The sequence below is a fragment of the Eriocheir sinensis genome, chromosome 30, assembly GCF_024679095.1.
Source record: "Eriocheir sinensis breed Jianghai 21 chromosome 30, ASM2467909v1, whole genome shotgun sequence".
Classification (NCBI taxonomy): Eukaryota; Metazoa; Arthropoda; class Malacostraca; order Decapoda; family Varunidae; genus Eriocheir; species Eriocheir sinensis.
This window is the reverse complement of record NC_066538.1, coordinates 17929065-17955189: the sequence shown is the minus strand read 5'-3', so window position 1 is coordinate 17955189 and position 26125 is coordinate 17929065. Positions and strand designations below refer to the sequence as shown.

Sequence of the window (26125 nt, the reverse complement as noted above, 5' to 3'; positions counted from 1 at the left end):
CATAAGAGGTTTGGACAGTATAGGGATGGGGTATAGGGTATAGTATATGTGATGTAACTAAATGTGGCCTCAGTACATACTCATCTCTATGACATTGGCCCTTGAGCCTACAAATCCATGAGCCCGAGGCAAGGGTGACACACTACCCTCATTATTCTACTCTAGCTCATCCTATATTGTCCAAACCCCTTATGCAAGAGTTAACCAGCATCTTCACTCTCTCATCCCTTACACTGGTAAACTCTGGAACAGCCTTCCTTCGTCTGCATTTTCTCCTGCCTATGACTTGACCTCCTTCAAGAAGAGTGTATCAAGACACCTCTCCACTCAAAACTGACCTCTCTTTTGGCCACTCTTTACTTTTGTCTATTATGGGAGCGGTGAGTAGCGTCTTTTTTTTCTACACTCTTTTTGTTGCCTTTGAGTCGTCTCCTTTGTTGTAAAAAAAAAAAAAATCTTACCCGGCACCTTTTATATTATCTCTTCCTCTTTCTCCTTCTCGTCACTTTCACTTTCATTTTCTCTTTCTCGGCATCTTAGGTGTTTTGGTGCTGCTGAACAGACAGCGTATAGCGTCCACACTATCCCTTTATACCTGATTTGCATCTTAGAATAATAGCAATAATAATAGTAATAGTAAAAGTAATAATAATAATAATAATAATAATAATAATAATAATAATAATAATAATAATAATAAAAATAATAAAAATAATAATAATAATAATAATAATAATAATAATAATAATAATAATAATAATAATAATAATAATAATAATAATAATTACCAAAGAAAGACAGGTTAAAAAGCAGGGTGAGCCTCTCGCCTTTTCACGTACATACAACCCCTGGCCTCAACTCTCAGAAGGCTTACGGACCTGATGGAGTGCCTCTTATTGTCCTTAAAAACTGTGCTTCCGTGCTGACACCCTGCCTGGTCAAACTCTTTCGCCTCTACCTATCAACATTTACCTTTCCTTCCTGCTGGAAGTACGCCTTCATACAGCCTGTGTCTAAGCACTGCAAGCAGGGTGACCGCTCCAATCCTTCAAACTACTGCCCTATAGCTTTACATTCCTGTCTATCTAAAGCTATTGAATCAATCCTTAACCGGAAGATTCAAAAGCACCTTTCCACTTCTGACCTTCTATCTGATCGCCAGTATGGGTTCCGCAAGGGGCGTTCTACTGGCGATCTTCTTGCCCTCTAAACTGATTCTTGGTCATCCTCTATTAGCTGTTTCGGTGAAACTTTCTCTGTTCGGCTAGACATATCGAAAGCCTTCGACAGAGTCTGGCACAAGTCTTTACTTTCTAAACTGCCCTCTTACGGTTTCTATCCTTCTCTCTGTTCCTTTATCCCCAGCTTCCTTTCCGGCCGTTTTATCTCCGCTGTGGTAGTACATGGTCACTGTTCTTCCCCTAAACCTATTAACAGTGGTGTTCCACGGGGCTCTGTCCTATCACCTACTCTCTTCCTGTTATTCATCAATGATCTTCTTTCCATAACACTGTCCTATCCACTCATACGCTGACGATTCCACTCTGCATTATTTAACTTCTTTCAACAGAAGACCCTCTCAACAGGAATTACAAGACTCCAGACTGGAGGCTGCAGAACGCTTAACCTCAGACCTTGCTATCATTTCCGATTAGGGTAAAAGGAACCTTGTGTCTTTCAATGTCTCAAAAACCCAATTTCTCCACCTATCAACTCGACACAATCTTCCAAACACCTATCCCCTATTCTCCGATAACACTCAGCTGTCACCTTCTTCAACACTAAATATCCTCGGTCTATCCTTAGCTCAAAATCTCGACTGGAAACTTCACAATTCCTCGGTCACTAAATCAGCTTCCTCAAGGTTGGGCGTTCTGTATCGTCTCTGCCAGTTCTTCTCCCCCGCACAGATGCTTTCCATTTATAGGGGCCTTGTCCGCCCTCATATGGAGTATGGAGTATTAGTGAGCGCTGACCTCCGTCCTGGGGCTCAATGCATTCAGGCTAAAAATCGGGCAAACAGAGTACTTGGCTTCATCTCAAGGAGCGTAAGCAATAGGAGCGCTGAAGTCATCCTCAAACTTTACTTAGCACTAGTTAGACCTCATCTCGATTATGCAGTTCAGTTCTGGTCCCCCTACTATGGAATGGATATCAAGATGTTAGAATCTGTACAGAGGAGGATGAAAAAGATGATTCAGGGGGTGAGAAACTTGCCTTATGAAGACAGGCTGAAGCAGTTAAACCTACACTCTCTAGAAAGGCGAAGGTTGCGAGGAGACTTGATCGAAGTCTATAAATGGATGAAGGGCTTTAACAAAAGGGATGTCAATAAGATTTTGATAGTAAAAGAGCCAGGTAGGACGCGTAGCAATGGTTTCAAGTTAGACAAATTCAGATTCAACAAAGACGTAGGCAAGAATTGGTTCACCAATAGAGTGGTAGATGAATGGAGCAGGCTTGGGAGCCATGTTGTGGGCGCCAACACCATAGATACATTCAAGAAGAGGTTAGATAAATCCATGGATGGTGAGGTAAGGTGGGGTTGAGTGTACAGGAGCTGCCTTGTATAGGCCAACCGGCCTCTTGCAGACTCCTTACGTTCTTATGTTCTTATGTTCCTTCACTGGTAAACTCTGGAACAGCCTTCCTTCGTCTGTATTTCTTCCTGCCTATAACTTGACCTCTTTCAATAAGAGTGTATCAAGACACCTCTCCACCCAAAACTGACCTCTCTTTTGGCCACTCTATGCTATCTTATGTTGTGGGAGCGGCAATTGGCGGGCTTTTTTTTTTTTTTTTTTTTTACACTTTGTTGCCCTTGACCGACTCTTGTAAAAAAAAAAAAATAAATAACTAAAAACACCGAGGGTGGCGGGTGTGGTTCGAGTCTTGGCCGGGAATACTCAATAATAATAATGTATCAATAATAAAAATCAGTACAAAAAAAAATATCCCTCTGATCTAAAGCTTTAGTAACTTGCCATACAGAGAAGACTAAAAAGGATAGTTTAGAGTCAGGTTAGGTTAGATTTAGGGGCTAAGGATCAGGCTCAGCAAGACTTTGGGGATGCAGGTTAGGTTAGGCAGATTTAAGGACTGTGGGTTGAGGTTTGGTTAAGCCAGCCACACACGCTGGTCCGGCATGTCCGGCCGATGAAAGGGGCGGGTCGTCGAGGCACACACACACACACACACACACACACACACACACACACACACACAGTCATGTTAATAGGATATTTGGTGATACGTATAAAATGGTGAGAAATATAGGATTAGGATTCCACTACATGGATAAGGATATGATGAAAAAGTTAATAACCACTATGATTAGACCAAAATTGGAATATGCGGAGGCGGTGTGGTCTCCCCATAAGAAACACATAAAAAAAAACAAGAAAGAATACAAAGAATGGCAACAAAAATGGTTCCAGAACTGGAGGGATTGACATATGAAGAAAGGTTAAAGGAAATTAACCTACCAAACTGGAACAAAGAAGAGGGAGACATAATATAAACATATAACTTATTGATTAAAATGGAAGAAGTAGATAATGAGGAGTTACTACTAAGAGAAGGAATAAACACCAGTAATACAAGAGGACACAGTAAAAAATTGAGGAAAGGAAGATGTGTGTGTGTGTGTGTGTGTGTGTGTGTGTGTGTGTGTGTGTGTGTGTGTGTGTGTGTGTGTGTGTGTGTGTGTGTGTGTGTGCAGGGCTGAAATTCCTTCCAATGTTTTTATATCGGCCTCAAAATGCCCCTAAAAGTTCTTATTATAAAAAAAAATTCACCAACTGTGCATACTTCCTTCCTTCGCCCCCTTCCTCCCCCCTCCTCATAAACCTGTAATGTTCAATGACCCCAAAAATCTGCCAAAATTCCGTGCCTGGTTTAGAGTGTACTAATTAATAATCCTCATCCTTTTTATCAGTTAATCCAAGTCTCTTAGTGGCTATCAGTGACACATTCTTCTAAACTGCTAATCTGTTTTTTCCTCTTCTTCCTTTTATGACTCTTCTTCTCCTTCTTCTCCTAGATATAGTGCCACTTTTACACACACCACACACAGTGACACACACACACACACACACACACACACACACACACACACACACACACACACACACACACACACAAACACTTGTCTTTATTATTTCAGTTGAGCTTCAACATTTTTTTTTGTTAGTTTTTGTTAGTTAGTTAGTTAGTTAGTGGTCCTGTGTTTGTAAGTGGCAGCCCAAAAACTCTCTCTCTCTCTCGCGCGCGCGCTCAATTATGATTGCGGTATATATATTAACTTAATAGGAAATCAAATTTATTGCTATTGATTTTTTAATGTGTAATTGCTCAAAGCCTTGGGGGAGGGGGCTGAGAGCTGGGGGGGGGGATGAAATTACTGAATGGAGCACACTAATACCATGCAGAGAACCCTGGTGGGTCACTTGGGGCTGGGTGGGACTGGGGGGGCTGGAAGCTGGAAGATTTGGAATAAGAATAATATAATGACAATAATAATAACAATAATAATAATAATAATAATAATAATAATAATAATAATAATAATAATAATAATAATAATAATAATAATAATAATAATAATAATAATAATAATAATAATAATAATGATAATAATAATAATAGTAATAATAATAATTATAATAATAATAATAATAATAATAATAATAATAATAATAATAATAATAATAATAATAATAATAATAATAATAATAATAATAGTAATAATAATAATAATAACAAGAAGAAGAAGAAGAAGTAAAAAAAATAATTACTGCTTGTTTGTTTGTTAGTCTTTTTGTCTACCTCTTTCAATTTGAATATGTACCGTAAATAATAATAATAATAATAATAATAATAATAATAATAATAATAATAATAATAATAATAATAATAATAGTTTAATTGGTAATAGTAGTACAGTAGTAGTAGTAATAGTAGTAGTTATAGTAATAGTAGTAGTTAAAGTAATAGTAGTAGTACAGTAGTAGTAGTAGTAGTAGTAGTAGTAGTAGGAGGAGGAGGAGGAACACAAGGCATGCATATAAAGTTGAACAGAAGGAGAAGAAGATGAAGAAGAAAAAGAAGAAGAAGAAGAAGAAGAAGAAGAAGAAGAAGAAGAAAAAGAAGAAGAAAAAGAAGGAGAAGATGAAGAAGAAGAAAAAGTAGAAAAAGACGTAAAATAGCTGATAATAATAATAATAACAATAATAATAATAACAATAATAATAATAATAATAATACTTACTACCCAAGCGATGACGTAGATGTTGTAATTTTCTTCCTCCTGTTCTTTCGATAACAAACTTGGTGATAACATTAACTTGATCATTCATCATACATAATAACCGCAGACACGTGTATACCGCACGCACGCACGCAAACACATGCACACACTCACTACTTTCAAAGGTTTTTCTGACTTATCTTCATTCACTTTCTTTCACTATTCCACCATCACTTTCTATGCATTTTCTTTAACCTTGCATATTCCTTCTTTCTTTTCTTCTACTTATTCTCGAGACAGCCAAAGATTTCTTTTTTACCTTACACACCGGTAATGAATCTTCACTTTTCTCGTAATAATAATAATTCCTCCTTTCTAAACTAACCAGCATTATTATCAACGTCATTTTCAACACTTTCATTCATTTTCTCGCTACTTCCAGCATGACCACTTCTTTCTCTACAACGACTTAATTATTATCACACGCTTTTTCTAGCAATAATAATAATAATGATAATAATAATAATAATTGCATTCTCGCCATTTCCTTTATTTTTTCCTTATTTCAAACCTTATCCAAGCTTTTCCATGCGTTAGAAATGGCACCATGATATCCCTGGTACCTTTATCTTCCCTTTCCTGGCACTGAGGCACTCCGAGAACACGTAATTTGGCACTAAAATCGTTTAAATAACTGATCGTGGGCACTGAAGAAGACATGGAAGGTGATTTTTCTCTTCCCCCTTCACTTTTCTGTTTCCACTTAATTAAGCTTTCTAGGAGTTACGAATGGCACTATGAGATCACTGGCACCAGATCTCCCTTTCCTGGCACTCTGGAAATACGTGATTTACACTAAAATTGGAAGAAAAAAAACTGATCGTGGGCACTGAAGAAAAACATGGAGGGTCACTTTTCTCTCATTTTATCATATTTATCACATTATCTAAGGTTTTTCAGACACTAGGAATGGCACTATGAGATCACTAGCACTGTATCTTCCCATTCCTGGCACTTGGAAATCTGGAAAACTCGTAATTCCCACGAAAACACGAAAAATAACGTCGTTACTTCTGGGTGAATTCTCCCCTCCACCCGCCATGTTCCCTTCCTCCCCACACTTTATTTTAATTTATCACGTTATTTAAGGCTTCCCGAGGTTTATAAATGGCATCCACGTAATCTCTGACCCTTTTTAACCTTCCTGTGGCACTGTGGTTCGCTGGCACCGTGTAGTTAGCGTAGAATAAGTAAAAATGTTAAAGTTTTGCGCTCCGTCACACTATCACGGAAACAAATCAGCTGATTCGGGCGGTAGACTGACTCGATGGTTCTCTTCTTCTTCTTCTTCTACTTGTTTTTCTCCTTGTTTTCAGTGTTTCTCCTTTTTTTCTGTTTTTCTCTTTATCTGTTCTCATAAACTTTTTTTCCTCCATATATTCTCTCTCTCTCTCTCTCTCTCTCTCTCTCTCTCTCTCTCTCTCTCTCTCTCTCTCTCTCTCTCTCTCTCTCTCTCTCTCTCTCTCTCTCTCTCTCTCTCTCTCTCTTAAATGAGGCACAAACACCTGACGTCAAGCACACACACACACACACACACACACCGTGGTTCAGTGTAAGGATCAACCACCCTTCCAAATCATCACCACCATCACTATCGCCTCTTCCTGTTACCATAAATTATCAATTAACACCACAACCCCTACCACTTGCATCACCACCACCACCTCCACCACCATCAACCCTCGTATATGCAATCCCCCAATCGTCGTAGTTTTCATCACTTTACACACACACACACACACACGAAGAGAGCAGAGGAGGAGGAGGAGAAACACTTAAAAAACAAACAAAACAAAGAAACATTTAGAATCAGGAAGAGAAGAAGAAAAATAAAAGAAGGAGGAAGAGGAGAAGGAGAAACGCATTGATCTAACACGGTCTAAGCAACTCTTCTCCGCCTCCGTGACACAGCCCAGTAACACGTCCCGTCTCTGCTTGATCTAGTAAGGCAAGGAAAGGAGGGAGAAAAAGCCCCTGTCACCCCGCGTCCTGCCGCCCTGATCGCCTCTAACAGGAAAACCTTACAAGAATTTAAGTCACTAACTGAATCTTAAGAAATCAAATGTAAAGAAACCGAAGAAGAGTTTAGATTTTTTGATTCAAGAAAAAGCAGGACGGTGACAGTGAGATAGAAATGTCTGTTGGGACACAAAAGCCAGGAAATGAAAATGCTGCCTGCCTTTTCTGTGACATGAACTTTTCTGATGATAAAAGAGGTGAATTGTGGGTTCGGTGTATTCATGATGTGTTTACTGCGGGCACACAGTGAATGTGCAGGAGCTGAGATGGATACATATGTGTGTGCCTACTGTAAATAATTACAAGTTAAAGGCTTTACTTCAAACAGTTTTTCATATGACAAAATAATACGGAAACATTTTATTACAATACTGAAAATGAATAAGGTTTTTTCATCTGTGATTACTTTTGACTGTGTATGAAATAGAAACTTATTAAAGGTACACTACATGTGGCATTCAGTTTTTTCCACCTTTAACCCATATTTGCACCACCATTTAACAAACAGTGATTTTGAGATAACTGAACAAAAAAGTTATTGGACATAAAACTGTAATGATTTTTAACCGCCGTTAAAACCCAAAGATATATGGAGAAAAAAATAATAGCCCATATTTGCACCATTTCCTCTACTATTAATAGGTACTACTACTAAAACTATTATTATTATCATTAAAATTTTTATTATTATTATTATTATTATGATTATGATGATGATGATGATAATGATGATAATGATGATGATGATTATTATGAAGAGAAAAAAAGAGGAAATGAGGAGAAAAAGTAGAAATGAAGAGAAAAATGAAGTGGAGAGAGAGAGAGAGAGAGAGAGAGAGAGAGAGAGAGAGAGAGAGAGAGAGAGAGCAGATGGAGTACATTAGGAAAGGCCTAACGATCTCTTGTTTACATTTCGATGGAGGTGTCAGATGTACGACAAGAAACCATTGCATAGATAATTCTTTCACTGATATCTCGCTATCTATCAATAGCTTGACCTTCCCAGCGATAGATGATAGAATAGAATATCACAATTAATCTATATACTTACTTTCCTTATTTAATCTATATAAGACCATTTCTTTATTTTTTACATTATATATATTTTAAACGTCTCATCTTACCCTAAAGTGCTTTATTTAGGGGAAATCTACCATAGATTTACCTTAGGGAGCCTTGGGAAGGGTTAATTTACCTTAAACAATATAATCCTAGGTACGGAGGAGGCCAAAAGAGGAGGAAGACGAGAGGAAGAAGAGGAGAGGAAGAGGAAGAGGAGAGGAAAAAGAGGGGGAAGAAGAGAGGAAAAATAGAGGAAGAAGAGGGGAGGCCACAAGAGGAGGAAGAGGAGGAAGTTCAGCAAATGGCCGTCTGACAGATCCTTCATATTTTCGTCTTTTTCGTCTGTTTTGGTGAGTTTGCTGTGGCTGGGAGGCTGTGAGGAAGGATATGAGGCTCTGTGGAAGGCTGTGGGGCTGTGTGGAAGACTGTAGGGCTGTGGAAGGCTGTGAGGCTGTGTGAGAAAGAGAGGGATGCTTTAAGGGAGTTGAGAGAGAGAGGGATGCTTTGAGGGAGAGAGAGAGAGAGGGATGCTGTGACGTGTGAGAGAGAGAGAGAGAGAGAGAGAGAGAGAGAGAGAGAGAGAGAGATGGTTTGAGGGAGGTTGAGAGAGAGAGAGAGAGAGAGAGAGAGAGAGAGAGAGAGAGAGAGAGAGAGAGAGAGAGAGAGAGAGAGAGATGCTGTGAGGATCAGGCAGGGTCGGATTTAGGGCAGGGCCCATAGGGCCGCGACCCAGGGCCCCGCGCATTTAGGGGCCCCGCGCCAGCTCTTATTACATTAATATAAGCACTTCTCTGTTTAATTCAAGGATACCACTGCCATCCTTTTGTGTCATATCAATATAATCCCTGACGAACTGTCCTATCCATTCTTACGCCGATGACTCTACTCTGCATTACTCAACTTCTTTTAATAGAAGACCCACCCAACAGGAAGTAAATGATTCCAGGCTGGAGGCGGCAGAAAGCTTAGCCTCAGACCTTACTATCATTTCCGATTGGGGCAAGAAGGATGTGGTGTCCTTCAACGCCTCAAAAACACAGTTTCTCCACCTATCCACTCGACACAATCTTCCAAACAACTATCCCCTATTCTTTGACAACATTCAGCTATCACCTTCAACACTAAACATCCTTGGTCTATCCTTATTCTTATCATTAATAAAGGACTGTATTATTATATGCATTATAAAACTTGGTTTCCTGATTTTCCTAAGTTATATGTAATGAGTAGTTGGTGAGTTTGTAGAAACATGATGATTAGTATATGACAAATTTACTAAATGCTTGTGGGGTGTGAACCTGACAGGGCCCGGGGCTCCGCAACATGTAAATCTGGTCCTGCAGGGAGGATTCTCTGTGAAATAATACACACACACTTTGTAATGTAAGGTCATGTTCCTTAATATTATAGAGGCTTTACCATCTCTGCTTACCACTTTAAACTCAACTTGTATCTCTAGAGGTGTTGAAATAATACACACACACTTTATAATTCAATGTCTTAATATAATAGAGGCACTGCTATCTCTGCTTACCACTTTAAACTCGACCTGTATCTCTGGAGGTGTTGAAATAATACACACACTTTATAATTCAATGTCATAATATTATAGAGGCACTGCTATCTCTGCTTACCACTATAAACTCGACTTGTATCTCTAGAGGTGTTGAAATAGTGCACAAACACTTTATAATTATAATTCTAAGTATAGAACATGTTATATAGTAATGGGTCTCTTGTTAACAGCTATGGGAAGGAAGGAAGGCACCTCAGAAGACTCCAGAATCATGGTCCGCAGCCCACCAGTCCAAGGAGGAGTAGCCCAGAGAGGGAGTCTGGGCTACCGAGGGACAGTCCACCCGTCTAAGTCCAGCCAGCCACTCTATCCTGTTTTGTAAGGATGTTGCGGTCACCTTAACATAGAGTGTTGTTTGCCATCAAGGACCAAGTTATAAATAGTTACATATTAATTTAAGTTACATACAGTTATAGTTTACAGTAGTTTCTTTATTTACAGTTTAGTTTTTATTTATTAGTTTTTGTCATCATTTAATTCTTAGTTCATTTTATTACTTATTTCTCCATTTATTTATTTATTTATCTCTCTCTCTCTCTCTCTCTCTCTCTCTCTCTCTCTCTCTCTCTCTCTCTCTCTCTCTCTCTCTCTCTCTCTCTCTCTCTCTCTCCTGTCATTTAATTTGTTATATAAGGGTCTGTGGGCCATGGCTGTGACCTGACCTTCTGACCTGACCTCACAGTGCCTTAGACCATTAACAGACCATGATAGTAAGGAAAATAGGGTTAAAAAGGCCATTCGTGAGAGGTCAAGGCTTGCATGGCCCTGGGAAGTGCTGTGTCAGTGTCTGTGGGCCATGGCTGTTACCTGACTTCACAGTGCCTTAGACCATGAAAGTAAGGAAAATAGGGTTAAAAAGATCATTCATGAAAGGTCAAAGCTTACAATGCCCTGGGAAGTACTGTGTCAGGGTCCGTGGGCCATGGCTGTAACCTGACCTGACCTGATCTCACAGTGCCTCAGACCATGAAAGTAAGGAAAATAGGGTTAAAAATGTTATTTGTGAGAGGTCAAAGCTTGCATGGCCCTGGAATGTGTTATATAAGGATCTGTGGGCCATGGCTGTGACCTGACCTGACCTGACCTTACAGTGCCTTAGACCATGAACAGACCATGAGAGTAAGGAAAATAGGGTTAAAAAGGTCATTCGTGAGAGGTCAAAGCTTGCATGGTTCTGGGAAGTACTGTGTCAGGGTCTGTGGGCCATGGCTGTGACCTGACCTGACCTCTCATTGCAAGGACCACAGAAGTTAAGGAATGGTGGTTAATACTTACATTATGGATTCTTTTTTGTTCCCTGAATGCCATGCAATAATAAATGACCTCTGGGAAATAGAAGGGGGGTCATCGGGGGCAAAACACTTCCGTTCATGGGGTCGAGGGGGTCAAAGCCTCTCCGTTAAGTAGGTTAGGTTCGGTTAAACTTATTGTGCCAGTGGAAATACACTTGTTATTTACTTAATTGTTTACTTGTAGGCAATGGTGATCCAACACTCTCTCCAAGACCAATGTCCCTGTGTTGCAGGTCCACTTGGTATGGTATTGTATTGCTTGCTGCTCTGCAGAGTGACATGTACCCAGGTATTGGTGGCTCGTCAGGAACTGTCTTCAGGTAGGCGTGTAGGCAGGCTTTGAACTGGTTCACAGAGCAGCTGGTGAGGTCCCGGATTCTTTGCAGCAAGCAGTTGAAGATTTTAGGGCCGTTGTAGGGCAGACTGGCTGAGAGGAGAGTTTTGATGCGTGCCGGTGCTACTGTTGGTGGGCGTTTCCTCACACACTTGCGACCAGTCCTCTGGTTAAAGACTGGTTGGACTTCATGGCCATCAGAGGGATTGGGGACCCTTTTTTCTATTATCTTCCATGTGTAGATGGCAATGTATCTTTCTCTCCATCTTTGTTGGGAATAAAGTCCTGGACAGACTCAAGGGACTGTATGTCCATTGCCCTGTGAGGGGGCCACAGCTGACTGCAATAGTCTAGGACAGGCTGGACAAGTGACCTCCACAGGGTCAGCATACACCCCTCCTCCCGAGAGTAGAAGGTCCTAAGGATCCACCCAGCGAGTCTTCTGGCCTTTCAGATGGTGTGTTCGATGTGGTGCTTGAAGGTGCCATCATCACTTAGGAACACTCCGAGGCGTGAGGGCTTGCGTTAAGGGCCTGGTTTTCAATAGTGAGCAGAGAAGTATTTTCTAGTATGTCTTGGTGGGGACCACTTCTGATAAGCTGGAATTTGTTATCACTAAATGCCATGTTGTTTTCTTTTGCCCAGCTGTAGATTTTGGTAAGGTCCTCTTGGAGAAGGTCGACATCTTCACTGGGTTGTAAGTTCTTACATATGTTTGTGTTGTCAGCAAATGAGGCAAGGGTGGAGTGCTTTACGTCTCTGTCAATATCCCCGATGATGATCAGAAACAGTAGTGGACGGAGCCTTGGGGGACACCACTTCTGACGTTGGTTTCAGTTGACTTGGCGGTGTTTGCCGCGATGAACTGGGTTCTCTTCGTGATGAAGCTGGAAATCCAGACTCCTATTTTCCCCGTTATGCCTAAATTTTGCAGCTTGTGCAGAAGGATCCCATGGTCGACCTTGTCGAACGCCTTGGCAAAGTTAAGGAAGACAGTGTCAACATTATCTTCCCTCTGCCAAGTGGTGGAGCAGCTTGTCATGGTGGGCAAGGAGCTGAGACGGGCAGGACCTTCCTTTGCAGAACCCATGTTGATGTGTATTGAGTAGATCTCTGTCCTCCAGGAACTTGTATATTTTATTTCTGACAATCTTTTCAAAGTTCTTTACAGTGTGGGAGGTCAAGGCCACTGGTTTGTAATTTTTTGCTTCTCCCTTGGCCCCACCTCTGTGTATTGGCGTTATTGCCGCATGCCTTGCTTCTTCCGGTACGTCACCAGTGTCCAGGGAGCTACGCCACAGGAGGTATAGGGGGCATGCTAGCTCCTGCTTGCACTTAACCAGCAAGTTAGAAGTCATGCCATCTGGGCTCAGTGCTGAGTGTGGCTTTAGCTCTTGAATTGCTGTGATGATGTCTTGTTCGGAGAAGTTGATATCTTCTAGTGTGTTGGGTGTTTGTGTAGGGCAGAAGAAGTTGTCAGGTTCCCGTATTTTCTTTGACTCATCTGGTACACTGAACACGGACTGGTATTGCTCGGCCAAGAGGTTACATATATCCACTGGGTTGCCTTTGATGTCTCCATCAGGTGTTACCAAGGGCCCAACTGGACTGCGAGATTTGGCAAATCTTTTGGCATAGCTGAAGTAGCCGGGTTATGTTTGATGTTGGTGATTGCCTTGTTTTCTTCTTTTATACATTGCTGCTCTTGAGACTGTTGTAAGAGTTTTTCTATTTCTGTCACTTATGTTATAATTACTCGTCTTTTTCTCTTGATTTTGCGTACTTGTTTGTTCAGTTTTGTCCTCTTCCTCATGAGTGTTCTTCTGTCACGGGGTATTGTGTTTTTTCTTGTGCTTTGTTTTTTCTTTTGTGGAATGTGAGTTTTGGAGGCATGGAAGAGTACAGATGTTATGGTGTACTGTTGGCGTCTTGATCGTGCAATACTTCGTCCACGGCAGCCAGAGAGGATTTTAGACCCACCCAGTCGGCACTGTTGCTACTGAAGTTGAGCGTTCTTCTTCACTTACCTGGGTTGGAGTCCCTTTGGCTGATATCATCAGAGTCACTGTGATTAGGTCGGAGATATCAGTGTTGTCAGTTCTTTACCTATGTACTATGTCTTTGTTGTTTGTTAGTAGCAGGTCAAGTATGTTATTCCCTCTGGTTGGCGTGGTAATTTCTTGGCTCAGAAAGTGTTGTGCCATGAGGTGTTGTCGTGCTCTGGCTTGATCCTGCTCTCCTCGGGTTCCTCCTTTGATATATATTATGAAATGGTTTGTGTGAGGGGTGATTTTTTTTTCTCATTTTTCTCACTTAGAGGGACCATTAAGAAACATGATCCATGCTGCTACCAGGTTAATAATAAGCTGTTGTAGTTACCAGAAACGGGTGGTTCAAAACTATTCTTAGTCGGTCCCTGTGGATTTCCGACCCTCTGACCTTGTCTGTTATATCCGAAATACATTATAAGCGGGTCCGTTAGATCCAGGGTTTGCTGTATAGTTGAGGTCAGTTCGCCTACAGTTGAGATAGTTAGTTTTATACAGTTTAGAACTAGCTTTCTTTCTCTCTGTTCAGATAATATTGCTTGTGTTATAGAGTTCAGCTTCCTCTCACTAGGTAGGCATATACATAGGCCTATACAGTTTGCTACATAGTGATTAGATCTCTCTCTCTCTCTCTGTTAAGGTAATATTGCCTTTGTTATAGAGTATATATAACACACTCATACGGTTAGCTAGGTACTTACCTCCTCTCTCTCTTATTCTTCTCATTACGTTCACTCTCTCCCTCTTTACCTTTTCCTCTCTCATAGGAATATAACACACAAACATTACAAATTAACTTTTTATTAATAGAAAAAAACACAAACATTGATAAGGCTATGTTGGCTAGGGGGGGAGGGAGGGAGGAGGGGGTCCTTCATGAGGCTGGGGGGGTATGTGTCTGTGGGGGATACATCTGTGGGGTCCTGTGAGCTGTGGTGAGGTGAGAGAGAGAGAGGGGGGGGGGGGCACCTCTCGAGTCTCTCACTCACTCTATGATCTAATGTATATAGTTATGCATATGTTGTATATGTATATAGCTAATGTATGTTGTATGGACTAATAAAAATGAAAAATATCTAAAAAGGTGTCTGTCATATGTGTATGTGTGTGTACTCTTCTTCCATTCCTCCTCCTCCTCGTCTTCGTCTTCTGATCTTCTGTTGTCATCATCTTCTTCCTCCTCTTCTTCTTCTTCTTCTTCTTGGTCCCAGCATCAACACACACCTGAGGAGAATAACTCCATTAATGGATTGGAGAGAGAGAGAGAGAGAGAGAGAGAGAGAGAGAGAGAGAGAGAGAGAGAGAGAGAGAGAGAGACCTATACCAAATGAAGAAGATGCAATAACAGGAGGAGAAACTATGCTAAAAAAAGAGAAATATGAGAGAAATAGGAAGGAAGAAAAAATGTGATGATCAGAGAAAGAGAGAATAAAGGAGGAGGAAGAGAAAATGTGATGATCCGAGGAAGAGAAAGAAGAGGAAGGAAGGAAGGGAGAGAACTAAATGGTAGGAGGTAAGGAAGAGGAAGGAGGTAAGTGAAGGAAAATGGAGAAGAAATTAGAAATAGAAGGGAGAGGAAAGAGAGACCAAATGAGGAAGAAAGAGGAAGAAGAGGAGGAGGAGGAAAAAAGGGAGAACCAAATGGAGGGAGGAAGAAGGGAAGGAAGAGGAAGAAGGAAGAGAAAATGTAATGAGCAGAGGAAGAGAAAGAAAGGAGGAGGAAGGAAGGAAGGGAGAGAGAGATAACCAAATGGAGGGAGGAAGGAGGTAAGGAAGAGGAAGAAGGTAAATGGAGGAAAAGGGAGAAGAAATTATAAGTAGAAGAGAGAGAGAGAGAGAGAGAGAGAGAGAGAAACATATAATATTACATAGAAAAACCACACACACACACACACACAGGGGACTTAAATTTCCCTGCCTACCTAGATATTGACAATGTAATATATTTGTACTGAGTGACTCCACAACACCATGGTCTGCCAGGCCTGTTGAGACCCACTGCTGTTATGCACTACACTATCAAGGTACAGTAGACCCTGGATATAATAGGCTAATTTTTTTGGGGGGGGGACTCAGTCCGTTACAAGCGGCAGAAATTTAAAGATACAGTCAGTTTATGAGTTTAACCCCTTCACTACGGCCAGACCAAAACAGCGCCCCGCGCCGTATCCAAGATCGCCACGCGTGGCAAATTTCAAATGTCGCTATTGAATATAACAAGTTTTCAGCCATAAACTCAACATAATCATCATGTATTATAATTATATGAAAACATGCAGAATTGAATGGTGCACATAAAGAAACAAATTAATTGATAATTTTGAGATGTTAGCATAAATATAGAGATAAAATAACACGTATATTGGCTAAAGCAAGCCAGGACGCAGTATGCGCGTCCTTGGATATGGTACGGGGCACACAAGGAAGCAGTATACGCGTCCTCGTGTTGAAGGGGTTAATTTGTTGGGGAATTTTTGCCGGCATGACAAAACACTCGTAAACCAAAACGAACTTCCCCTCCATTGAAATTAATATGAATACCATTTATGCATCCCATATCCCACCCAAATATTACCAGAAAACATTATAGCTGTTATTTTATACAAAATAAAAGTAATTTTACTAACAAATATCAATGATAAATGACACAAAACACGAATCACTGTGTTACAGTTGTTAGGGAGACTCCCTCAACTAGTTATTATGCTGGAGGTGCAGGCTTGGCACCAGGGTTTAGCAGCCACAGTTTCCCTATTCTTGAGGCACCGAAGGGAAGCTAACCCAATGTATCGTCCAAGATGGAGGGTGAACGTGAGTCAGTCACGCCCAGGAGAGCATACAAGCTGCCGAGGCTCGCACCCTGTTCCTGTTGCCGGCACAGTATCCGCTGTTCCTGTTTTCAGCACCATCCCTTTTAACCCTTTCCTTGCTGAGTACTCGCAACGAGACTATCCCCCAAGGTGCGCTCGGGCAGCCCAGCGGGGGAGGGGGATCTCTTTTAACCACTATATCTCAAAAACTATTCATCACAGCTACAAAACAAAGGCACCATTGGAAAGAGGAGGCCAAGATCTATAAGATTCAGTTATGTAAGCCTCTCCTGCAAATGTACAGGCACGTTCAGGAAAATAATCGTTGGACACTGAATTGTGATAACAAAGAAAATATCAGATTAATGGAAAATGAAACAAAGGATACTTGTGATACTATTAAAAAGGAAAGATACTGTGATTAGCACGAACCCAAACATGGCCAGGTGACTATAATGATGCCATGTTTATTAAAAGGACATCAGTAGGCTATCCTTGGAAGCAATTAAGACTCATTCACTCACTACGACGTTGTGAATAAGTGCATATCAAGGATTATTATTACACGAAAAGCAAGGCAAGGCGAGGGTTGTCAAGGCAACGAGGCCCACAAACTGCCGCAAACCAGTTTACCCTCGCACCACCCCCGAGGGGATGATGTGAAATGTTTTTATAAATAGTTCCGTGCTTCACTTATTTGGCGTTTTATGAAAAATCTGTATACACCATCGTGTTCAGGAGGCTTTTTTCTATGAGATGGAATTGTTGATTTTAGTACTCATTTCATAGCTGCTGAAAATGGTAGCTATATGTAAAATGTGTCATAAACATTATGGAGTGACTATTGAACTTCAACTCGTCACTATTTATTTACTAAGGACAGCATTATTGGGTCTCCACCTGGCACCCAAACATGCCTACACCTAATCTAATACATAACTTAACCTAGCCTATCATTACACAAGGGAAGATTTATTGGTAGATATGGAGAATCACTCCGTTGGGATCCGTGGGAGGTCCAGGAGGGCTTGCGCCCCCTGGTGGGGCAGCGAAGACGATTTCTCTTCTTTGCTGGTTTTGATGAATATGAGCCACTGCTTTTTACTGTGGTTACAGAAGTTTAATTTGAGAATACGGCCCAAGACCTACCTAGCCACTAACCCAAAGCTGAACCTTGACCTTGCAAGATGCAGGATGATTTTTAGGGACAGTTTTGGGGAAAAAAAAGTGCATCTTATGAGCCATCAAATACAGTATGTGTTTGTATGTGTTTATATATATATATATATATATATATATATATATATATATATATATATATATATATATATATATATATATATATATATATATATATATATATATATTCACATGAGTGAGTATTTTTTGGGCAGGTGTGTGACTTATTCTCATTGTTGTTCCATAATTATCTTGATGTCATTACTTTCTGTGTCTAGACCAAGTAACAAGACCAAGACAAGACTAATTTTAAGTAGACAGACTAACAAAAAGTGTGTACTCACCCTCGGGTTTGGCCGGCAAGTCTGGCTACATCTTCTGTGCCTCTGAGCCGTCCAAGAAGAGACTCGCTGTGCTGCAGGGAGCTCTCAGGGGCACACTGGAGGAAGGAAAGGAAAACATCACAAGGGAGAATGACAATGAAAAGGAAGGAAGGAAGGTATGAGGCTGGACGAAGGAACACTGGGAAGGAAGGAAGGAAGGAAGGTCTGAGGGTGGACGAAGGAACACTGGGAAGGAAGGAAGGAAGGAAGGAAGGAAGGAAGGAAGGAGGAAGAGAAGGGAGAGAAATGATGAAGGAGAGAGAGAGAGAGAGAGAGAGAGAGAGAGAGAGAGAGAGAGAGAGAGAGAGAGAGAGAGAGAGAGAGAGAGAGAGAGACTAGATAGCTATACATTAAGGTCTAACACTTGGTACATCCACAAGTAAATGACTGTCCAGGGAGGGGGATCCCAACCCTGGCCGGCAGATTCATAGGTAGGCATGCTAACCACTACACCACGGAGCCAGAAGAATTAGCCACACTATACCAGGACAAATAATTCTTAGTGTGTGCCCTGGTAAGATTCATATGTGCAGCCCTGGTAGTGGTTCTTATTATGTAACATAGTGAGTCAGTATAAGGGTATTGCTGAGTAAGTTCATTATGGCCCCAAGTGACTCAGTGTCGATTTAACCCGTCCGCTGTGATTGGCATGGATTTGGCCTTCCCTGGTAGCCTGGTAACATATAGTCCCAGGTCTTTCTCTGCCTCTGTGGTGGATAATGGAGTGTTTCCCATGTGGTATTGGTGTGCTGGATATCCCTTCACTGGTAGCCTGGTAACATATAGTCCCATGTCTTTCTCTGTCTCTGTGGTGGATAGTGGAGTGTTTCCTATGTGGTATTGGTGTGCTGGATATCCCTTCCCTGGTAGCCTGGTAACATATAGTCCCAGGTCTTTCTCTGCCTCTGTTGTGGATAGTGGAGTGTTTCCCATGTGGTATTGGTGTGCTGGATATCCCTTCACTGGTAGCCTGGTAACATATAGTCCCAGGTCTTTCTCTGCCTCTGTGGTGGATAATGGAGTGTTTCCCATGTGGTATTGATGTGCTGGATATCCCTTCACTGGTAGCCTGGTAACATACACTCCCAGGTCTTTCTCTGCCTCTGTGATGGATAGTGGAGTGTTTTCCCATGTGGTATTGGTGTGCTGGATATCCCCTCCCATGGTGCAGGACTATATATTTTTCTTCATTGAATTGTAGCAGCCACTTTTTGCTCCATTTCAGTAGCTTGGTGATGTCTAATTGTAGGAAATCCGCATTCAAGGGGTTAACCTAGTAGCACATTTAGCACGTGCTACAGGCCCCGCGGGAATGTAAAAAATTAGTAATTAAATTTTTTGCCCTTAGGCACAGAAGGCCGAGACAAAATAATTACTCATTTTCCCAATTTTTTGTAATATTATTATATAAGATATTACTATATATAACCCAGTAGCTGCGGGGATCATGTCTCTTAATGGTCCCTCTAAGCGAGAAAAATGAAAAAAAATCATCCCTCACACAAACCATTCCATAATATATATCAAAGCATTTGTGATCAGATTATGTATCATCTATTTTGGGGGGTTTATATCACGGCACAAATCTGGCCCGTCGCTGCTTCCGGGATAAGAAAATATAGAAAACTTCACTAGGGCATAGTATAATAAGCCTGGCATTGTAGTACACCATATACAGCATATAGTCCAGGGCTTCCCAACTCAACTGGCGGCCCGTGGTCCAGATCCGGACTTGTGGGTGTTGCAGCTGGACCCCAAGGCTCCAGCAGACATAAACATGTGTAAATTGAATAGCATGAAGGTCCTGGCGATGGATTCTCTTAACCCCTTGACTACGGATTTCCTACAAGAAGACCTCACCAAGCTACAGGAGTGGAGCAAAAAGTGGCTGCTACAATTCAATGAAGAAAAATGCAGTCCTGCACCTTGGGAGGGGATATCCAGCACACCAATACCATATAGGAAACACTCTACTATCCACCACAGAGGCAGAGAAAGACCTGGGAGTGTATGTTACCAGGCTACCAGTGAAGGGATATCCAGCACACCAATACCACCATATGGGAAACACTCCACTATCCACCACAGAGGCAGAGAAAGACCTGGGAGTATAAGTTCACCAGGCTACCAGTGAAAGCCAAATCCGTGCCAATTGCAGCGGACGGATTGAAATGTGTATTTCCTTGACTGTCTGTAGGGTAAGTTAGGGGTGTGTTATACATAATATACTTAACCTGTTAATGCAGATAAAAGTTTAGTAGTATAGATTATATTAAATATCAATAACAGAAAAAAGGTTTAATGGCGGTCAAGGCACAAGTGCACAGCTGAATCTAAGTGTGAGTTTTGGCCTCTTATCAATAGTATCTGTACTCATGAGTAAGCCAGTAGTACGTTGGTAGGGTATTCAGTATAATAATATATCGTGATGACAAAGGGGTAAATAGTTTTTTTATTTTCAGAAGTGACCGCTCTGCTGGTGTGTATTCAATAGGTGTACGTTAAGTTGCCAGCACATTTACAGACCAACATTCGAGGGGTTATCATAACATTGAGTAGAGATAAATCTGCAGCGAATGTTGGCCTGTCAATATACTGCTTACTTGACATACCTTATATATTTTGGGAAATATTGGATCAATGCTGTTGCGGTCCGACCCGGCTGTACTGTTGCTGGATCTCAACAAGACCTTTACGAGATGACATTGTATCGTCTGAGAGTTGATCATTCTTTTGGGTCTTGTTCTCCTAATGTCGAGATCGCGTTGAAGATTTATTTAACTCTAATGGTTACCAACTGTAGTGGTGAATGCTCCTTTCCAAAATTAACTAGACTCAAGAAGTAAGAGTCAGTATGGTTTAAACAAGATTGAACCACCTCTCTCTAATGAGTATTGTTCAGCACGAGTTACTGAGGGAAATTAGCAAGTCAAGGATACAACTGAGGAGCTTTCTGTTGCCAAGTCTCGTAAGTGCTTCATGTGAGCCACGATGGTCTGCACTCAGTTCAGCAAATGGTTCCAAGATTCTCCAAGGCAGCACTAATAGTCTACTGGCTGAGCTACTGCCTGCTATGTATGGTGTTCTTATTTAAAGAGGAATAAAAAGTGTACAAAATAAAGCCATCTTTTATCAGTTGAGTCCTCCCTTCCCCTTTTCAAAAATATGGCTTTATATGAATTTTATCTCATTCCTCTACCTCATTATGTGGCCATTAACTGTGAGGCAAAGGGTATCTCATATTGTCCACCACTTGCATTACAGAGGTGACAGCACAGGACACAGGGAAGGCTTAACCCCTACAACACGAGGACGTGTATACTGTGTCCTTGCGTGCCCCGTACCACATCCCAGGACGCGCATACTGCATCCTGGCTCGCTTTAACCAATATACAAGTTATTTTATCTATATTTTTGCTTACATCTCAAAATTATCAATTAATTTATGTTTCTTTATATGCACCATTTAATTCTGCATGTTTTCATATATAATACATGATGATTGTGTTGAGTTTATGGCTGAAAACTTGTTATATTTAATAGCGACATTTGAAATTTGGCGCGCGGCGATCCCGGATATGGCAAGGGGCACTATTTTGGCCCGGCCGTAGTGAGTTTCTTTATGTGCACCATTTAATGGACCGCATTGGCTATACAGGCATATGGCCACTCAACTCCAAGCTGTACTTTCCATAGATTTCAAGTTATAGAATAGTGTGTGTCCGAAGCTGTCTCTGAGATACATACACGGCCATGGTGCCGCCATTGCTCCAAGCCGATGACATTGCACACGCTTCACTCCGACCCGATTTCAGTTTTTCTCCAGGTCAAATAGTAGTGTCAGGAAATCGAGTAGAGGTAATAAGTGAGCGGTCGTAGGCTCAGAGTGGTGACTCCGCCAAGGCCTTGTATCCTGGAGGCAGCCTCAGATCCACTCTTGTACATAACTTGAATTCTATGGAAAGTACTGCTTTGACAGTTCACCAAGTGGCCACGTGTGGCACTGCCTGTATAGCCAATACGGTCTATTCTGCATGTTTTCATATATAATACATGATGATTATGTTGAGCGTATGGCTGAAAACTTGTTATATTCAATAGCGACATTTGAAATTTGGCGCGCGTGGCGATCCCGGATATGGCACGGGGCGCTGTTTTGGCCCGGCCGTAGTGAAGGGGTTAAGAGTGAAGATACAGGCCAATTCTTGCATTAATAAGTTGGACAGCACAAGACAGCTGATAGGTCCAGGCACCCAACAGGAACAAAAAACACCATGACTCTTGCATTAATAAGTTGGACAGCACAAGACAGCTGATAGGTCCAGGCACCCAACAGGAACAAAAAACATCATGACTCTTGCATTAATAAGTTGGACAGCACAAGACAGCTGATAGGTCCAGGCACTCAACAGGAACAAAAAACACCATTACTCCTGCATTAGTTTTTTAATCAGACACTCTAAAAAGATGATAGTGAAAACACCAGTAAACTTTCACATTATTAAGTTGGACAGCACAGGACATAGGGAAAGCATGAGAGAGTGAAGGTATACCGGATAACTCTTGCAACATTAAGTGGGACAGACTCACCGAGGAGGGTTGGGTCAGCTGGGCGTCCTTCACAGGGGTGGTGAGGGCGCAGGCATCAGGAGTAGCTCACAGTAGGAGTTTGAGTACACTCTGCCACGACCTTCACTGTAGCCAATCTGAGGGTGTTAGTACATCAGTCGGGAACTTGAAATAGCTGAGAGTAAAGCTACAAGATGCCAAGTCAATCATCCACTCCATCAGGAAGTTATTTACTTAGAGTCGTATTATGAGACATTCCGCCGCCCAAGAACACCTATTTGACAAGGCTTTCGCAGGAGTTGTGGGCATTTCCAGGAGTAGTTTTATGACCCTGGTGGTAGTTTAACCCTTCTTCTGTACCATGAGCCTGAAAAACACTCATTAGAACCTGACTGATATCCCCCTTTGACCTTTAGAAGTAGCTGATGTGAGAAGGGAAAGTCTTGTAATACCAGCCTAATTAATCGGTTATTCATTCATCAGTCAGTCAATCTTACACACACACACACACACACATGCAGAGGCAGTGTGGTCTCCCCATAAGAAGAAACACATCAAGAAACTAGAAAGAATACAAAAGATGGCAACAAAAATGGTTCCAGGGATTGACATACGAGGAGAGACTAAAGGAAATGGACTTACCAACACTAGAACAAAGAAGAGAAATGGGAGACCTAATAGAAATCTACAAATTATTGAGCAAAATGGAAGAAGTAGACAACGAGGAGTTACTAGTAAAAGAAGAAATTACCACCAGGAACACAAGAGGACACAGTAAAAAATTGAGGAAGGGAAGATGCTTGAGAGACATAAAGAAATATAGCTTCCCACAAAGAAATATAGAGCTTTGGAACAGACTAAGTGAGGATGTAGTATCAGAAAGGAGTGTGCAAAGCTTCAAGGAAAAGTTGGATAAATGTAGATACAGAGACAGGACCACATGAACGTTAAGCCCAGGCCCTATAAAACTACAACTAGGTAAATACAACAACTAGTTAAACACACACACACACACACACACACACACACCTGATGTGATAATCTGTTGATGCAGTGGGTTAAAGGAGAAACAAGGCTAAGAGGAGATGACCAACCATCAAGACTTGACCTAATTTTCACAAAAAATGTTGAGTTAGATGAAGGAGTTAGTCACGAGTGCCCCTTAGGAAAGAATGACCATCAACTATGACAGATGAAAACTATGGAAGGATTTGAATACCAAGATGAGGCATATAAGGAAAAAAGGAAAAACTATGCAAAGGAAGATTATGATGTTGGACTCAAGACAGAGAATTGCAACAAAATGGTCCCAGAACTCTCGAATATGACGTATGAAGACAGATTGAGGGAGATGGACTTGACGACACTGGAACAAAGAAGGGAGAGAGGAGATTTGATCACACTGTACAAGTTGGTAAATAAGTTTGATGAGGAAAGAGTTGGAAAGTTTTGTTTATTGGGCGCAACATCTGTGGTCATATGCCGGAGAGAGACAGAAGGGGAAGGAATTATAGGAGAAGGGAACAGTTGGAAAGTTTGGTTTAGTCAGAGCAACATCTGTGGTCATATGCCAGAGAGAGACAGAAGGGGAAGGAATTATAGGAGAAGGGAACAGATCCCAGAAGACAGGACACAACCCCCTATTAATACCTGGTACCCATTCACTGCTGGGAGGACAGGGGCATAGGGTGTCAGAAAAGCCGCCCAAATTTTTCCACTCCGCCCGGGAATCGAACCCGGGCTCTCTCGGTCGTGAGCCGAGTGTGCTAACCACTGCACCACGAAGCCCCCTGTTTGATGAGGTGGATAGAGATGATCTCTTCTTAGCATCACTAACACAGGGGCTGAGAGGACACGGAAGGAAACTTAATAAAGGAGCCTGTTTAAGTGACTGGAAAAAGTAAAGTTTTTCACATAGAAGTGTTAACACATGGAACAGCTTGCGGGAAGAAGTGGTGGAGTATGTGGAGTTGGAAAGGATACAGAGAACCGCAACTAAAATGGTCCCAGAACAGATTGAGGGAGATGGACTTGACGACATGGACACTAAACCCTTCATAGAGCACCCTGGTGGTGTTGGTGGTGGTGGTGAATGGTGTTGAGTGGTGGTGTATTTCAAGGTGGTGTTGTTCTTGTTCTTGTTTTTTGTTGCAGTAGTTACGAGCGAAAGGTGGTGGTGGTGGTGGTGATTGGTGTTGATGTCCTCGCTGGTGGTGTTGAGCCTTGGGAATGGTGCGTGTGGTCAACTCCACCACCTGGTTGGCGTTCTGGAAGGTGCGCCGATGGACCAATGCGTTGCGACCTGACATCTTCACGCTGAAATAATAATAATAATAATAATAATAATAATAATAATAATAATAATAATAATAATAATAATAATAATAATAATAATAATAATAACAAATATGATAAAGGTAGTTTCCTATACCAGTGTAAGCTATGAAGAAATAAAAATTGTAGTAGAAATAATAATAATAATAATAATAATAATAATAAAAATAATAATAATAATAATAATAATAATAATAAAAATACTACTACTACTACTAATAATGTGTATTGTTGAGGAAGGGGTAGCCTATTATTTTTGAGACCCTGACTATTTATTTCTGTGCAAGACATGATGATATTTACTATGGAGGCAATGTTACTTTCTATGTACCACTAAATGAGTGACTTTTCAGTGCCTGGGGCCAGCACACGATATCCCTGTTGTGGACCACATGAAACGCCCTGAATTTTCTCTTTTCTACACTCTCACACGACCACAGTGTGTAACTTAACACACGAGAAATTAATCCAGACAAGGAAAGGTTTTGCCGGCCCCGGGGATTAAATTGGCGCCCACCGAGACGGGAGAGCCGCGTAGTACTCCTTAACCAGTCTGTCTGAGGCTGGCCCCTCTGAGCTATGGGAGGCTCGTACTACACACAGCTCTAACCTATCTTAATGCTGTGCCCCCCTCAACTCCCTCTATTTTCCCTAGGTCCCTGTACAGCCTTCAGGGACAAAAAATATTGGTTTTGACAAGCGGACAGGTGGCGTGTTTATGTCACAAGGGGTGTATTTTTTATTTTCAAAATCCCCCCAATAATAAGCATTCTGGGAGATTTTATACTTCAAAAATATAATTTTCCAGGAATCCAAGAAACACAACACTGTTTATGTCATAACTCAGGAAGTATGAGTCCTACGGGCATCAAACTTTGGTCACTTCTGTTATGCCTATAGGCCATGTTGTAACCAAACAATGGTAACTCTAGCTTAATATTAAAGGATTTTGTCAACACATTTGTTATAGGCCTTTGCCGGAAGCAATTACCTAACCCACTGGGGGTCCTCGGCACATCAACAGCAGGCCTCTTCCTCCACTTGTCTAGTACTGATTTGTTTCTAATACTCAGTTATAGCTTATCCATGCATAGGCCTACCCTGAAAACCTACCAGTAAACTAACGGACAATTTACCGTTTCACCCAACCAACGATTTTCTGAAGTGGTTCATGTTTTTCTGGTGGTAGATTTAGTGAATTGCACGATTTT

The 26125-nt window shown here is 41.4% G+C and overlaps 3 long non-coding RNA genes across 7 annotated transcripts in view; 1 reads left to right on the top strand and 2 right to left on the bottom strand.

Moving 5' to 3' along the window:
• The window catches only part of LOC127005726 (uncharacterized), a 21076-nt gene extending 14491 nt beyond the window's left edge, over window positions 1–6585 (bottom strand). Inside the window, exon 1 of the long non-coding RNA XR_007758881.1 lies at window positions 5270–6585. This is a non-coding gene — a long non-coding RNA (uncharacterized LOC127005726). The remainder of the gene's footprint in view (window positions 1–5269) is intronic.
• A 1964-nt stretch (window positions 6586–8549) lies between these two features.
• LOC127005693 (uncharacterized) lies at window positions 8550–22595 on the top strand. Of its 2 annotated transcripts, XR_007758866.1 has the most exons (4): window positions 8550–8739; window positions 10136–10283; window positions 20474–22330; window positions 22407–22595. It is a non-coding gene; the product is annotated as an uncharacterized LOC127005693 (long non-coding RNA). The 2 variants fall into 2 exon arrangements; XR_007758865.1 differs by having other exon boundaries at window positions 8582–8739; window positions 20474–22595.
• Window positions 14425–26125, bottom strand: LOC127005691 (uncharacterized). 4 transcript variants are annotated; one of them, XR_007758862.1, is made up of 5 exons: window positions 26028–26125; window positions 24231–24896; window positions 22602–22717; window positions 17973–18067; window positions 14425–14863 (listed from the first exon to the last, which is right to left on the bottom strand). It is a non-coding gene; the product is annotated as an uncharacterized LOC127005691 (long non-coding RNA). The 4 variants fall into 4 exon arrangements; XR_007758861.1 differs by lacking the exon at window positions 26028–26125 and adding an exon at window positions 25906–25930; XR_007758864.1 differs by lacking the exon at window positions 26028–26125 and adding an exon at window positions 25906–25929 and having other exon boundaries at window positions 24647–24896.